This window comes from Colletes gigas, unplaced genomic scaffold (genome assembly GCF_013123115.1).
Source record: "Colletes gigas isolate AHSC1104 unplaced genomic scaffold, ASM1312311v1 Colletes_gigas_Sc00014, whole genome shotgun sequence".
NCBI classification, from domain to species: Eukaryota; Metazoa; Arthropoda; class Insecta; order Hymenoptera; family Colletidae; genus Colletes; species Colletes gigas.
Window position 1 is genome coordinate 1,263,493 of NW_025106643.1, and position 17,206 is coordinate 1,280,698.

At 37.3% G+C, this 17,206-nt stretch overlaps 1 protein-coding gene across 5 annotated transcripts in view; it reads left to right on the forward strand.

Annotated features, from left to right (window-relative positions):
- Positions 1-17,206, forward strand: part of LOC122399543 (protein kinase C and casein kinase substrate in neurons protein 1) — a 49,036-nt gene that overhangs the window by 5,717 nt on the left and 26,113 nt on the right. The window lies entirely within an intron of this gene.

Consider the following 17,206-nt stretch of genomic DNA (forward strand, 5'->3'; position numbering starts at 1 on the left):
AAAACCGTAAATCCGTGGAAATGATGACACGTCGATCGAAAGATGGTAGGTGCATACCGACGGACGAAAGTGGGTTATCTGAATGGAACGGCGTAGCGTACCTACATAGCTCTTCGGTTTTCCTTCTCAGTCCCTCCCGCTAGCCCATTGCACTCTCTCCGAAAGGAGCAGCGTGTCGAAACCGGCATCGATGTGTAAAATTGCATCCTCGATCTGAGACTTTTGTCGTTGCACCGGGCGAGCTTGTAATTACGAACGATTTTCGTCGATAAAATGCACATTGTGATAGCGTGCTATCGGGCAAAATTGGCTGGAAGATTAACGCGATGCAAGTTTCGTAGGGGAGGGTGCGGTAACGTGATCGTAGACCCGATGGAAACGTACCGTTTGTTTACCCGCGATGCATTTTGCATAGAAATTCCTGTGGACGAAACAAGGCTTGAATAGAAAGGCAAACGAGCGCCAGTCTATATTAGAAGTCACGCGTGAACACCCGTCAATCAAACAGAAGATTAATCCCGCTGACGAACGTATTATTTCATCGTGGAAATGTGAAAGCGGGATTACTGGATCGCCCACGCGAAAATAATTTCTTGTGCAAAATCTTCGTCGCTATGCGTAACCTGGATATTAGGGCTCTTCGAGGATTACTCGCCGAAGTGGAACCCTCTTGCGAGATTAATAATGACACGGTGGGACGTCGATTGTCGGAAATAATAGGGGGACAAAACGTTTCCGATTATCGATTCGCGGAAACAGATATGGGACATTTTTAGCAGAGGAATACGGAACTTTATTTCTTTTAACAAATTATAACAGATACACTCGATTAATCGCGATAGTATTTTTTCAATATCACCCCGACCCCAACCATGGTGTTCGAATAATAGGGTTACCAATCAAATTGCTTCCGGAAGTGACGCTTTTAATTTGAAAATCGACTGTGTCGCGATGGACACTCGAAAGCACTTAACGTTCGCTTTAAAATTTTCTGCTCTATCAGCGAAACCACCGTGTACCGTGATTTAATATTTATGAGGAAGTACAAAATGCTGTCCCCACTGTTTCGCTTCCGTGTTTTACCTTTTTTAATTAGAACGATCTTCGTTTCGCCAAAACAAGCCAAACACAGGTACCCCTTTCGCGAAACTAGCGTAATAAAGAAACGCAAGTAGCGAGACTCGATAATAAAAATGTTTTAATTCATTCTTCAAGTATTTACTTTATTCAAATAGTTATCGTTCGATCACATCCTTTTAAAAGAAATGTTAATGGCCTTTTGTTACCGAGCATATGTTCTCATTAATTGTTTGATATGTAATCGAATATTTTATGGTGATTTTATAAAATACTGAGTCGTAGGATATGTCTGCTTTCCAGAATTATAATTGATTCCTTGTATCTGATAATGGTGTTCTGTAGATGGTTCTGCGTAAAGCTTTTGAAAGAAGAATGAAGCAGGCAGGTCAGGAAAGATAGAAACTAATTAAAAGTTGTACGCATCAGTACTTCTCCTCTAAGGATCAACATCGTTAATGCACGATAGAAATCTCGGTTATTTCGTTGATTCCGCGGCGTGTTTATAAAAGTAAAAATTACTGGAATTTGAAGAGCCAGATTAGTGCCTGTGCGTAGTGTATAATTACCAATTATTAATTACTGTAGGAAGTTTTGTTTCTCTTTCTTTATCTTTCAATTAATCGATTCACGGGCCAGCTTCTCTGGTCAAAATGGTTTATTACGTAATTATTTTAACGATATCGCGATATATATATCATTCTCGCGTATAATCGTTCGGAAATTCGAATTTTTGCAAGTTCCAAGCAATTTCTACCACAAAGTTGAAACACTTAGGCTAATGTGGGATCTCGGTTAAACGGTACTCGGATAACTGACACTCTGCTGGGTGTAATATCGCGATCGACGACAGGTGAGGTGCCCACGCGTCACCACAAACATTTCACGGCTTCTACCACGACGCAAGGAATTGTAGACGGAGTGAAAGGATTCCTCCGGTTTATATTTTTACGTGCAATCCTCGGGACGTGACGCATAAGCTGCTATTCGTCATTTCTGGTTTCACGTACGGTGCAGTCGGATTAACAGGTGCCTCGTTCGACTTCCTTCGGAATTACAGCTTTTGCAACACCAGCTTGGACAAATTCATTCACGCGTTATGCCGTTTCACGATAAATATCAACCGCCTTTAAATGGTCAATAGGACATTTAAATGCAACGTGTTTCATAATATACAGGGTGTTCACCCATGGGAAAAATTTCAATGGGGAATTCTGGAGGCCAAAATAAGACGAAAATGAAGAATACAAATTTGTTGACGGAGGCTTTGTTAGAAAGTTATTAACAATTAAATTCAAAAATTTCAAATCGTTCTGGAAAAATTATTTTTAGTCGTGGGGGTAAATTACAATCATTTTTGGTGAACAGACATACCCCCGAATTCCTACGCATTTTCGAGAAAAAAATTCAGTAGTTGGGCAGATTTTTCGACAAAATTAAAAAATTTCGAATCGTTTTAAAAAAATTATTTCTAGGTTCTGAGGTCAAATACGATCATTTTTGGTGAATAGACATACCCTCGAATTCCTACGTATTTTCGAGAAAAAAATTCAGTAGTTGGGCAGATTTTTCGACAAAATTAAAAAATTTCGAATCGTTTTAAAAAAATTATTTTTAGTTGCAGGGGTCAATAACAATCATTTTTGGTCAATAGACATACCCCCGAATTCCTACGCGTTTTCGAGAAAAAAATTAATTACTGAAAATTACATGTCTGACCATACCGTTGATATGTTTCACTGAAATTTCATGAAAATATTTAAAACGCCATAACTTCCGAACGGATTGGCGGATTTTAATTTTTAAAAAAGCAAACTACGCGTATTTTGACGGAGAATATGTAGCAATACCAAGAATATCGGAAAAGTTGTTTCTGAACCCCGTAAAATTACCCCATAAAAATGGTCCAATTATTATTACACTCATAACTCCTACAATAGTGAATATATTTCAATGAAATTTTGGGTGGAGGTAGAGTTCATGGATACCTACAAAAAAGTATTAGACAACTTTTCTATAGGGCGTCGAACAAAATGATTAAAAATCAAGAAAGAATTTTAAGGGGTAGGTGCCTAAATTCAACGAAAACAAAAAATTTCAAATCGTTCTGGAAAAATTATTGTCGGTTACGGGGGTCAATTACAATCATTTTTGGTCATTACATATATCCCCGAATTCCTACCCACTTTCTAGAAAAAAATTCGAGAAGGTGTGAAATTTTTCGACAAAATTAATATTTTCAAATCGTTCTGGAAAAATTATTTTTAGTTGCAGGGGTCAATTACAATCATTTTTGGTCAATAGACATACCCCTGAATTTCTACCCATTTTCTAGAAAAAAATTCGAGAAGGTGTGAAATTTTTCGACAAAATTAAAATTTTCATATCGTTCTGGAAAAATTATTTTTAGTTGCAGGGGTCAGTTACAATCATTTTTTGTCAATAGACATACCCCTGAATTTCTACCCATTTTCTAGAAAAAAATTTGTGAAGTTGTGAAATTTTTCGGGGAAAAAAAAATTTTTCAAATCGTTTTGGAAAAATTATCTTCGGTTGCGGGGGTCAATTACAATCATTCTTGGCCATTACAATTTTCCCCGAAATCCCACGCACTTTCGAGAAAAAAATTCCTTACTGAGAATCTAATAGGATAATATTGGAAAATTCATTGTATTATGATTTAATCAGTTGTATAATCTTGACAATACCTCTCGGTTTCGCAGTATTATTTCTACAAAAATCTGTAACGTTAATTAAAAAGATATTAATTATATCTGATGCTTAATAAGGGCAGAGTCGTCTTCCATATTCGATTTTCGCGGATATACGCGCCGTTAAGTTTCACCGGTTTGCGTAGCGGTGCGTCCATCTTGCGTTTCGTTAAAGCAATGGGTATAGTTGTTGTATAATTCGTCAGCGGATTGAATGTTTTAATATCCGTGCGTCGTTTTATTTCTCGCGCCATCCATTCGCCCTTGATGATTTTCCTCCACGAACTTCCTCGTTTCGCGTTGTAAAACTGGTTGGATAATCCAAATGCATCGAATGCAACGAACCGGAAACAGTTGGTATGAATGGGAGCATATCTGCTGGTCAGAGCCAATAAAAATTCTTCGGTACAAAAAAGACGTAATGCTTTCAGCGTGTAATTATTCTCATTAATGTTCAAATAATACGAGCTTGCTACAATGTAGGTGCGTCTCAATTAAATCAACATTAATTTTCGCTACACATAAACTGAGTAATAAGGGAAGTTCTAGGTGCCAAATGAAGACAATAGTAGTTTGTTTTACTCTGTAACAATACATCGATTTCTCTTTTTGTTTGATTGCAAGTAAAGACGTCAAGGGTTTTTTTTATCAAAAATAATTTAAAACTCGGGGAAAGTCTGAGATCGGAAAGATCGCCCGGAACTGGAGCCGGGCTGCGAGTAAAACTGTTTATCGGAGAAAATCTGATGGATTTCGCGCATAAACGAGATTTACTGCTCCCGGGCTCCCACCGGAACGATAAAGTAAAAACGATAGAGGTAACGTATAACAGATGAGGTGAAAGATTTAGCAGCGATCGCCAGCTATTGCATCACGATATTTCGCTGCGATGGAACTTTTCTAGCTTGAGGGAAAACTCCGCCTCTACGCTCGATAAGAACGCTGACATTTCGGGAATTTTTTAGGGGGGTCAAAGATCACCTGGATCAGTTTATTGACCAAAAGGTGTTGGACCAGAATGGACAATTACTTTCCCTAATAGTTTCTACGATGGCAATAAATTAAAAAAAAATTAGGAATATTTCACGTGCCCCAAGCTGTAACTCTTTAACGGGTCCCTGCATTTCACCTTCGACCTTCCAACGCCTTCAGCTTCTATCGTCGCGACTCGGTTAGACGCCTCTGGTGAACTTGTCCCAAATTCCGTGGGGCTTACCAGTCACGATCTATGATCTCCGGGAAGCGTAATTAACTCCTGCCGATCCATTTCCGTGCACGACCTTCTTCGCAAGATCGATAATCGCGGTAAGAAGCAAGTCGTTGCATGGTTCAACAAGTCACAGCCTTCTAATGGAAGAAGAAGCTCGCTCGAAAGGCACTCGTAGGCACTTCAGATTCTCTGTGCCCGGCAACAACCGTAGAAAATTTTAATTACTTCGAGTAGCTTCGACTACTTACGGTGTTTAGATGTTCGTTGAATCTTGACGCGAGTTTTACTTCGTCGAACTAAATATAAAACGCCTTCTGCGTTCATGTTGGGCGACCGAGAGAATTCACGTGCACGTAAACAGGACGTACGCGATGGAATATATTTTAGAGGATGATGTGGGCAAAAATAAGACGAAATTTGTGTTTGGGGCTGTTTTACTTCTCGGCATATATTCTAAACAAGACTATCATAATCTGTACCAGGTTCGACGAGAACTGGCAGGAAATATAAACGAACGCCCAAGGAATGAAGCATGGGGTGTCTCATTCAAGTTAAAATTGCAAAAAATCTCGATTTTCTTTTTTTTTTTACAATGATTTTTTTCTAAAGAAGAAATCAATATAATCCACTGGGGCGGGGGAGCATATGACTCCCGTTTGGTAATTATTTGTTGTTCCCGTTCTATGCAAGGGTGATAAAAAAAAAAAAGTAATATTTTTTCGCGACACAAAAACGAATCGATTGGGGGAAAAGAACAGCAGGGAAGGGAACAATGTAAGAATGCGATCAAATGTGCACTCTTATCAAGAGGTTCTCCTCATTTCGCAACGAGGTATTTCGAGAGATGACCTTAGGGGAAAATCGATGCCAGTCGCCGTATCTACGCTTTTGTAGGACACGAAGCTAGCGAGTGATTCGGTACGTAGGAAGTACCCTTTCAAGTATTTCGATCTATTTATTTTGCACTTTTTACTCGAATCCATTTGCTACAAAAACAGAACGTTAACATCGAGCAATAAGTCGTTTGTCAGACATAATCCACTAGATGCATAGTCAGCAAGCAGAGTAGGCTCTCTCGAAAGTGAACATCGGTCGCGCGGCCCCTTTTAAATCGCAGAACTTTCGTTCGAATAATTTCTCCTTGCCCATTGAAAAGTTTTCACGAGTTTTCGCTGCGCGTTTACTCTCACGATTGTTGCACCGAATCAATGACACGCATCTTTTTCGAATCGCATTCGCGCCTAACACAGCGTGCTTCGTACGTCGGGAATGATAATACCAGATTCGCTTGCCACATGCAACTGCTGAATAAACCAACGATCTGACCATAATCTACAGACTTACGGCACCTACAGCTCGATGGCATTAACGCGATAATAAACACGCGTGTTTGTATACAGGGTGTTCGACCAACCCTTGGGAAAAATTTTATTAACAATTGAATTAAAAAATTTCTAATCGTTCTGGAAAAATTATTTGCGGCTGCGAGGGTCGATTACAATCATTTTTGGTCATTAAACATACCCTCGAAATCCTACGCAGTTTCGAGAAAAAAATTCGAGAAGGAGTGAAATTTTTCGTCGAAATTAAAAAATTTCAAATCATTCTGGAAAAAATATTTTTAGTTGCGAGGGTCGATTACAAGCATTTTTGGTAAAAAGACGTACCCCCGAAATCCTACGCAGTTTCGAGAAAAAAATTCGAGAAGGAGTGAAATTTTTCGTCGAAATTAAAAAATTTCAAATCATTCAGGAAAAAATATTTTTAGTTGCGAGGGTCGATTACAAGCATTTTTGGTCAAAAGACGTACCCCCGAAATCCTACCCAGTTTCTAGAAAAAAATTCGAGAAGATGTGAAATTTTTCGACGGGAATAAAAAATTTCAAATCGTTTTGGAAAAATTATTGTCGGTTACGGGGGTCAATTACAATCATTTTTGGTGAATAGACATACCCCCGAAATCCTACCCACTTTCTAGAAAAAAATTCGAGAAGATGTGAAATTTTTCGACGGGATTAAAAAATTTCAAATCATTCTGGAAAAATTATTGTCGGTTACGGGGGTCAATTACAATCATTTTTGGTCATTACATATATTCCCGAATTCCTACCCACTTTCTAGAAAACAATTCGAGAAGATGTGAAATTTTTCGTCGAAATTCAAAAATTTCAAATCATTCTGGAAAAATTATTTTTAGTTGCAAGGATCAATTACAATCATTTTTGGTCGTTACACGTATCCCTGAAATCCTACGCAATTTCGAGAAAAAAATTCCTTTGGGTGCCTAAATTTTTCGACGAAAAAATTAAACTCTAAACTGGAATACCTCTTCAGAATCGATAATGTTCGCAAGTATTTTGTGTAGAAATCTATAGTGTCTTTAACACGCGGAAAAACGGCAGGTGTTGAAGCTATTTTCTAGGAATTACAACCATTTACCACGAAAACAAACGCGTTAGAATGTCAAGCTTGAAGAACACTGAATATTTAGTTAAAAAGCAAGCGTTTCAAAGTATAAAAATTGTTAAAAATGTTAAATGAGAAATTGAACGATTGGTAAAAATGAAAGTACAAAAAAAGTTACGACTGGCTTGATGGAATTCCATGCATTAAAATTATTCGATCAGCCTGAAAATTTTTCAATTCGAGTTTCTTTGTTAGAATTTTACACACTTTTCGCGCCATTTGAATAGTAATAACGCATTGTGTTTGAGGTGATAGATCGTATAGCACTCGTTGCGGTTAATACGAGTATATCGAAATTGGAATATGTCGAAGGACACAGTAGATAGTGAAAATATGCAGTTAGGTCGCGAATGTGGGAGAAATAGCAGCCGACGCCAGGTGAGAACGCGTTGCACCGATAAAGAAGGCCAGAGAGAGAACGAGAGAACGAGTGGGATAAACAGAATAACATGTAGCGATGGATATGAGCACAAATAGTTCATTTCACGGTACAATTATTCATATAATTAATAATATTCTTCGTTCAAAAAATAAGGGCGAATTATCTATCCAAATAAATATACATTTTCCCTTGCTGTAAGCTATTTAATTCTACACGCGATTATCTGAAATTAAAATTAATGTCATTCATTTTAAACAGTGGAAAATACACTCGTTGAATTAATTTTTGAGTTCTCGTGGACGAATAGACTATGATCGATTCTTGCTCACGACTATATTAACGTTTCTTCGATCAGAACTCGAGGACGTGTTCGCAGAAAAGTTGGCTGGTAAACGAGCACAAAGAGTAGGCATTCTTTCTCGATTGGGTATACTAATTACTAGAAAAGCGAATCCGACTTAAAGGTTGCATTCCTTTTCAGCGAATGACCGTGACTTTCGACCTGAAAATCAGCATGGAGTGCGTTCACCCTGATTCGATTCATTGACGCCTTTCTAAGCGGTCTGACATTCCAAGCGCGTACGACTCTGTTAGTTCACTCGAATCTAGATTGCGTTTCTATCGTACAAACGCATACTTGCGCTCTCCTTGCTTTCATCGTGAAATCTGCATCGTTTACATACCTCCTGTCGCCGCGGTTAGGCGTTGCCCGGATCAATTTTTATTTAGATCACAATTTTATTGTTATTTAAGTTCAAGTAAAAACACATAATCAAGCTTACACAATTAACACTAAATTTACCGATATTGATTATATGTATACCTATTTCTACTGAAATTAAAATTCAAAAATTGCAAAAAAAAAAAAATAGTTCCAAATCAATTTTCATTTTTGTGGCGTTAGGTTCTTGTCAAAATTGTTATTTCTGTCGCTAATTTAATTTTTCTTTTCTGTTTCAGGTGAGTCACGCCAATTTAACATAATCGAAACCACAGCCAGTTGTCGAAGAAATTTTTCTTCACAGGTATTTATTACATTGTTAACAAATATGCATTACATTTATTATCGTTATACTTCGAAACAGATTTATCCTTATCTAGCTATTTAAAATATCGAAGATAAATATCTTTTGTTGAAATCTTGAGATTTGTTAACATTTTTCTGTTTTGAAGTATGAATTACTATGAGCAGATAAACGACTGCGTATTTTTTATATCCACGGAGTTTAGTCGATCGATACATTATCTTGTTTTATCGTGTATCTTTCAATCCCTAATAATTTACTCTCGATAACGTTACGCCGTCTGTAGCGCGAATTCTATCGCTCGTCTTCCGTTGAATTATCAACGAATATATCACATCCAAGCTTCGAACGCGTTAGGAACCCAACGAGAGACATAAAAGACTTTAATATACTTAACTAAGCACCCTAACTACAGGCATGATCGCTTTACATACTTGATGAAGAGTGTCGACAAAGTCTTGCGTCTCGCTAATTGCGTGTTAATCTTTTAATTTGATTTTTACAAGTTATGTTCGGTACTGTAGTTAATGTACCTTCTAAAATTAGAAATTCTGACGTTCCTGGTATTAAAATCGAAACTAGAGAATAACGAGGCGCTGATTAAGCCGATATCCTAATTATGAATTTAAAAACTGGCAGAAAATTTGTTTAATAACTCAAGGATGCTGAATAATTTATAAAATTCCATTAATTAAGTAAATTGACCCGGCGTACAAATGAAAATCGATAGCACGTGATGTGTGACACATAGCACAGCTGCATTGACAAAGCCTTGCACGATGTGTCCTCGATACGTTTCCATTATTCGCAAGGTTTCGTGTTCCAAATTGAACGCGAACAAAGGACAACGTAATAAGAATCACTGTGGCACAACGATTAAAAAACTAGGATGTCCAGAAAATTACACATCGAAACAATTCGCAAATAGGAATATCAATCTGAGATTTATGCATCCATATATGCAAGCAATAAAAAAATATTAAAATTATAATTTAAAAGCAAATTTTTTAGCGACATTGTACACGATAGATACGGTGTCGTAAGTGCTGCAAATAGTTTCACGTATTTTCCTCGAAGTCTTTAAAAACCAGTTACCATTGGCCATTAAATGGAATCACAGTGGTTTGTAATGTTAAAGCTACGAATTATTTCCATCGAATGTGAAATCACGGTTGTCTGTGCAACATTCCCGAATCCAGATGTAAATGTATCGGACAATAGTGAGTAGTATCGCGCATACGGAATCGATTATGTAATGCGTGCGGTATGGGAAGTTGGGTTGCAGGCACATATCAGCTGACGACGGCCCCGATTTTGAGATTCCAAACTTGGTATTCCGTATAGATGATCTAGTTCTCCCTCTGCGAGCGTACTATGAAATATTTGCGATACAGTATAAACAATAGTTGCTTCAAATAGACTGCGCCATGCAAGCAGATTAGTAACAAAATTACAAAATTTCAAATCGTTCTAAAAAAATTATTCTTGGCTCCAGGGGTCGATCACAATCATTTTTGGTGAATAGACATACCCCCAAAATCCTACACACTTTCGAGAAAAAAATTCTTTTCCGAAAGAATGTCTGACCAGGAATGAATAATTCTCCTGAAATTTCATGTGTTTCAAATCGTTCTAAAAAAATTATTTTCAGTTGTGGGGATCAATTTCAATCATTTTTGGTGAACTGACATACCTTCGAAACTCTACGCACTTTCTTGAAAAAAATTCGAGACGGTGTGAAATTTTTGGACGGGAAAAAAAATTTCAAATCATTTTGGAAAAATTATTTTCGGTTGCGGGGGTTAATTTCAATCATTTTTGGTGAACTGACATACCTTCGAAACTCCACGCACTTTCTTGACAAAAATTCGAGAAGGTGTGAAATTTTTGGGCAAAAAAAATTTTTCAAATCGTTCTAAAAAAATTATTATCAGTTACAGGGGTCAATGACAATCATTTTTGGTCATTACACTTTTCCCCGAAATCCTACCCACTTTCTAGAAAAAAATTCGAGAAGGTGTGAAATTTTTGGGCAAAAAAAAATTTTTCAAATCGTTCTGTAAAAATTATTCTCGGTTACAGGGGTCAATGACAATCATTTTTGGTCATTACACTTTTCCCCGAAATCCTACCCAATTTCTAGAAAAAAATTCGAGAAGGTATGAAATTTTTGGACGTGAAAAAAAAATTTCTAATCGTTTTGGAAAAATTATTTTCAGTTGCAGGGGTTAATTACAATTATTTTTGGTGAATACACATAGTCCCGAAATCTTGCTCATTTTCGAGAAAAAAATTCAGAAAGTGGACAAAAATAAAGTAACGAGAAAATAAAAGTATCAAAATTTCGAAAGAGATTTTATCCGGAGCATCTGCGTTTACTTTGGAAAGCATAGCCAGCGTAAAATAATATTTCCAGTAACTGGACGAGGGGTACAGTGGTTCGTTTCTGTAAAGGTACCAAGGGTTTCGTAAGTGTGATAAAATCATCCAACTAACTGTGAGTTTCCATCAACGACCCGTCTAAAACGTTTATGAACGCAATTAAGACGCCAGACGTTGCTCACGTCACGCCCAGCAATTTAATCCAGTTATTTTTATCTTTTTCGTCGTTAATTATCTTTCGCTCTTTCGGATGAAAATTTACTTCTGGGAGAATAAGCAGCCGTTTCCATCTTACGTAATTCCGTGATATTTCGATCTTAAAGGAACGCAAATTCGGTCAACAATGTTATAAATTGAAACGTTTAAAAATAACTGTATTTTAATGTTGCAGATAGCTCACTTTTATTTCGTTTGAAACAACAGAAATAGAGAATGCCATTCGTGTAACAATAGATATAAAAAATGTGATAAAACTATTTCGCCTAACTGATGCAATTGAACGCAATCGGTGATAAAATCTTGTTTCTGCACCACATGCGATGAATAAATGAAGCAATTCCGGTTATCGAAACAGAAACCTGCTTTTTGTTCTGGAATACATATGTAATCCGTTCGTGTGTGCTAACGAAGCAGTTCTTAATCGTTTTATTTATTTGTTTAAAAATTCGGGAAACACAATGTCCTGTTCGATCGAAGAAATGGAAATAGGAGAAAACGATAATGCATTATTCATTCCCAAGATACTCGTTTGTCACGTAGAGAAACTTTCGCCGTCTATGTTGCGCCAAATATTAAGTTGATCGATCGATCGACTTATGCAAGGAAAAAGAACCATGGCTCCCGAACCATCAGTTACACCGAACACCGTGTGTTACACGCTTGTCATGGTCGATCAGACGACTTGGGATGTATCGATGGTTCAACGTGCTCATTTAGGTCTCTAAACTCTCTACCAACAAGCAAAGACCTCCTGGTCTCAAGAAACCGGTCCTGACTCCAACCTGTACCGATTTACCGATATCAACCTGTGCGTAAATATACCTAATGTGTCGCGTATGCGTTCTATCTGTTATTCCCCATCCTCGGATCATCCTCATCGCACTTCGTAAATTCTCGCAAGAATTAAATTGATCGACCCAATTCTTCCAGCTTAAACTTTCTATTTTAATTTATTTATTAAATTCCATTTTGATCTTATTGAATTGAACTGTTCGTAACTTTTATGTACGATAGATAACACTTGGTCTGTTTGGATGTAACTGTACATCAACATTCATTTATCATTCCTGTTGTACTATATCACCGACAAATTACATTCATGCATGGAACCGAATAAATTACACCAAACGTTTTTCTATCATCAGAACATTAACCTCGATGCACGTGTGCCATAACTACCCTGAACTAATTTCTTCCATCGTTTATATGAAAATTGTTGGCTTTAAATCAGTGTTTCACTGTAGGAATATATTTTTCTAACGTCACTTTAGATACACCATTTTTTGTTTAATTTTATATAAAATAATTGAGTAACATTCATTTGATAGAACTCGAGATTTAAGAAGCTTTTCTCAGCGTCATTTCTTTTTAATATTAAAAAAATTCAGGGGAATCGACAGCAGCGATTTAATTTTAAATTAATTAAAACAAACGTAACAAAAGTTTATACGGAACGAAAGATTGCATTCCTGGAGGGAATCGCTTTCACTGGCTCGAACAATCTCTCTGTCACTTCCGGAATGGCGTGCATTCTTTCCGTAAGTGGTGCGTTTATGCGCGCGTGGAACTAATTTTAAGTTTTTCTTCTCGGTGTCACGGTCGTGCGATTTGGCGTTATTAAACTAGATCGTGTGCAACGGCGTTTAGGCGTTTCGATAAGGATATCGCGCCTCTGTAATTCCGTACACGTTACGCAACTCGTTCGGATTTTACCATCCTCTTTTCGACCTTTTTACAGGGTGTGGCCTTTAAAACGTGTAATTTGGACAACTTGTTCATTTTCAACAACAGAAAATAATGGACATTTCGAAGTAATTAATTTCGTCGCAATAAAAACTTGAAAGACAAATAATTAGTAATTATTCTGCGTTTTTTTGTAGTTTCGTTAATGAATACAAATTTGACAATTTTGTCTGAAGGGAATGCTTAAACGTTATACTTCCTCATTACGCGAGTTCTTGTTACGTTTCTATGAAGAAAAATAAAAGGAATTAATTCGTGTTGTGACTCGGGAGTGCCATTATAATCCTGTCCTGAGGCGAAAGAACGACTCCTAGTAACGAGAAACGCTTCGTTGATCTCAATTAAAAGTACGACGGCGCTAAAACCCGCGCGAAACGAAGACAGCGAAAATCCGACTACTATAATTTCCAAAGAGCAACTCGTTGTCACTGGTAACGACTGCTCTAACCTCGGAGGGAAAAACAATTAACAATTTTTGCAATTTTTATGCATCAAACTGGTGCATGTGAACTGTCGATTCTCCTGTTGATTCGAGGATCTAGATAATAACATTTTTGAGGAACTCTTCACACACGAAACAGTTATCTGATGATGACCTTTTATTTCTTAATTAATTCTTTCATATTCAAAGAATTGGAAGACATATTTCGTTCTGAAACAAAAAATTAGCTTGCAAGTTAACGGAGACTAGGGAAAAGTGAATGTACGAAGATTATGTATGAAGAAGGACAAGAAAGTGCAACAAATTGAAATAGTTTAAAAACTAATAAACGTGTTTATCGTATAATTAAAAATGTCTTATTGTATGCGTATTTCCTTTAAATTGGAAATCAATTCGTGTATTTTAGGTATTCCTGTAGAGGGTTACAGAAAAAGTCTCCGATGCGGAGGGGCGCGAAGAATTCGAGCTCGAAGGTTTGCACGTCTGGTAGGACCGATCCCGATCGCCGTTCCCTGGGTTTATGACACTGCAATCGCTATTCAGGGAAGACAGTAAGACGATAAATATGTATGCGGTCGACAGACATATAGATATTTAAGGTAATCTCTATGGTCTTAATTCCTTTGCTTAATTGTTTTACCAGGTATACAATTTTGTAGCAGAAGCGTTCCTAAATAGCGTGTTCCTGGTGTCTGTATCATAAACCCAGGGTTATGCAAGACCTATTCGAAATTTTTAATACGTAACTAGCGAAAAAGTCAAAATTATGTGACTGTTTTCTGATAGTGAACAAAATTTGCCTTTTCTTTGGTCTTAGTACTTTCTTATTTCGGTATAAGTTTCTTAATTTCGACATTTTCCATACATTTATGTTTTACGAATATTCACAATTTTTGCCAAGCAAAAGTAATCAAAACTTTGATTTAAAAATCGAAATTAATTTATTTTTCTTCGAGGAAGAACGTTTCCCTGCACACAATTATCATAAAAATTTTTGCTCGTTCATTGTTATCATCACTTCGCGGTCTATCGCTTTACGTCAAAGATGATGTACGCTTTGATGTCGAAAGAAAGTAAAGCACCGGAGCCACCTTTGAGCGATTCCTAGTATGCCGTGTGACGAACTCGATGCTACATATACAGTATTTATAGAGATTAAAACAATGTGCGTGCCATGCCGCGTTATTAATAGCGCCTTCGTTCCTTCTTTCGTGCTACCAATTGTATGGAAACGGCACAACTGTCGCGCAGCAGTTCCTATTGATCTTCCATTTAAAAAGAATTAGCTTACTATAAACACTACTCCATCTATAGAAGAATTATTTACCCCTTTAAATAAAACAATTTTTGTAAGAACACTTTTTTGATACCTTCAATACCATTCGTACTTAAACGTAACACCCTGTATATTTCTCATTACTTGTTTTGTAGTCATCTAACAGTGGTCCATACGTTTCGTCGTCGATATGTATAGGAACAGACGATTGCTCGAGCACTTGTGAGAGAGAGAGTTAAGAGCGTAGCCCTCTACTGGCGAATGCACAAAGCTATAATTTTTTTTAAGCAACGAAAGCGTGTTAGCTATGCAGTTTTACCCTACTCTCCTCTATCTATTGTGACGTATTCGCCTCGGTAAATTTTAAGCTGCCTTGGCCCGGTCTCGTAGAACACGTTGTATTCCAGTGGCGCGAAAAATAGGAGTAGACGTTACGCGTAGCGACGCGTGCAGTATTAATATCGGCGTTTATGCCTAGCATCGAGACAGCGCGCTCGCGAGCGCGTAATTTGCACTCGTCATTCAGACGGAGTACATCCTCATTAAGCCGATCAGACTGAGTTTGCATACATTACCTATACGAACATTGCGGGACACGGTGTTTAGGAGGATGTTGTGCGTGGCTCCGAGACGCCCCTGAATGGTCAATCAGGAAACCTGTATCGGCTTCCGCGAAACAATAAACACCGAAAATAAATTATACATACGAAATTACGCGATGCATTTGGGGCGAGAAGCCTAACGTTCCATCTCTATCGCTCGAACTCGTGAAACAGTTAGCTTATGGTTAATCGTTGGAACCGAGAGCCACAGATCCGGCGACTTTTCACAAAACACTGTGTTTCACGTTTCACTGGGCTCTAGGGGGATCCCCCAAAGGCATACAATGTTCAATTTACGAATCATGCTTGGGATTTTGGTTTAAGGGGCCTCCCAACATTGTGGGATTAAAAAAATCCCATATATGGGTCACAGAACTGTAATAATGAATTCTCAAGTTGAAATGTTAAAGAAAATAAATTTCAATAGGGTTTCGTAAATTTTAATCAGGTTACGAAAGCAACTACTACGATAACTTTTAAGCCGTGTAGTTTAGAGTTGCCTAAAATGAAAGTTTTGGTCCCGTAAATAATTTTAGGATTTTAGACTGGCAGTCAACGTGTTAAGAAGTTATTAACGGAGTTTCCAATTTATAATCAATGAAAATGTATAGAATGAATTAACTTTCTTTAGTGTATGATGTTTTTATACGTGCACTGTAGTATTGTTGGTTATCTGTCGTGGTGTTCTTCCCTGGGAGGTCATTAACCGTAGATATACGAAGGAAATGTATGTAAAGCGATGCACATAAGCGGTCCTTCTTCCACGTGCAATATAATCATCGTCAGATTTATAACAGGATTGGACACAAATATGGCCTCTCGACCCATCAACCTCTGTTCGACGAGGAAGCCAATCCCCTTTGTATGCGCCATCGGTAGCGTAATCGATAGAGACAAGAAATTGTCTATTGCCCGATTTTTACTTATCGTATTTACCATTTACACAAGCTTTACCAATCGCGATTAGGTGTAACAAGACCAGTGCAACGATGAATTCTTGAATTTCTACGTGAACCACGTAACTTGATCACTTTATTGTATTACTAGTCAACTGACGATCCTAATCAAATGATATAGTTTGCGTATAATTCTGTGGGAAAGAATTCAAAGAAATATATAAATTATAGTAGTTTATATCTATAGAGATCTAGATTGATAGGCCACTGAATTTCGTTTCTATTGATTTAAATATGACTACTATGAATTACATTAACTATGAATGTAGTTAGGAATGTAGTATCGTTATATGAGCGTTGACAGTAATTTTATAAATTAGTGTCACATACGATACTTTTCCTGGGAACTTAGGCTCGTGACCGGTAATAAGTTCACTGTTAGAATGATTTGCTATAACAAACATCCTCAAGAATTTCAGAACGATGCGCAGGAAGAAAACGAGAAATAACCTCTATGTAAAACAAGCTTCCTAACTGCTTATGGTAACGAATTTACGTGGCTTCGGATAAACTGACCAACATGGTCCGTATTATGGCATCTATATATCGGGTATGCGCGAGTCCAGTTTGATTAAGCTTCGTTTCCATTTCGCGTCATATTACGCAAGTATAATAATTTACTTTCGTTGAATTTGTAAATTTGTAATCAAATGAGTGTGACAAGTGCTAAAAAGAAGGGGTCGAAGAGCTAGGTCAACGAGATTCTACACGAATT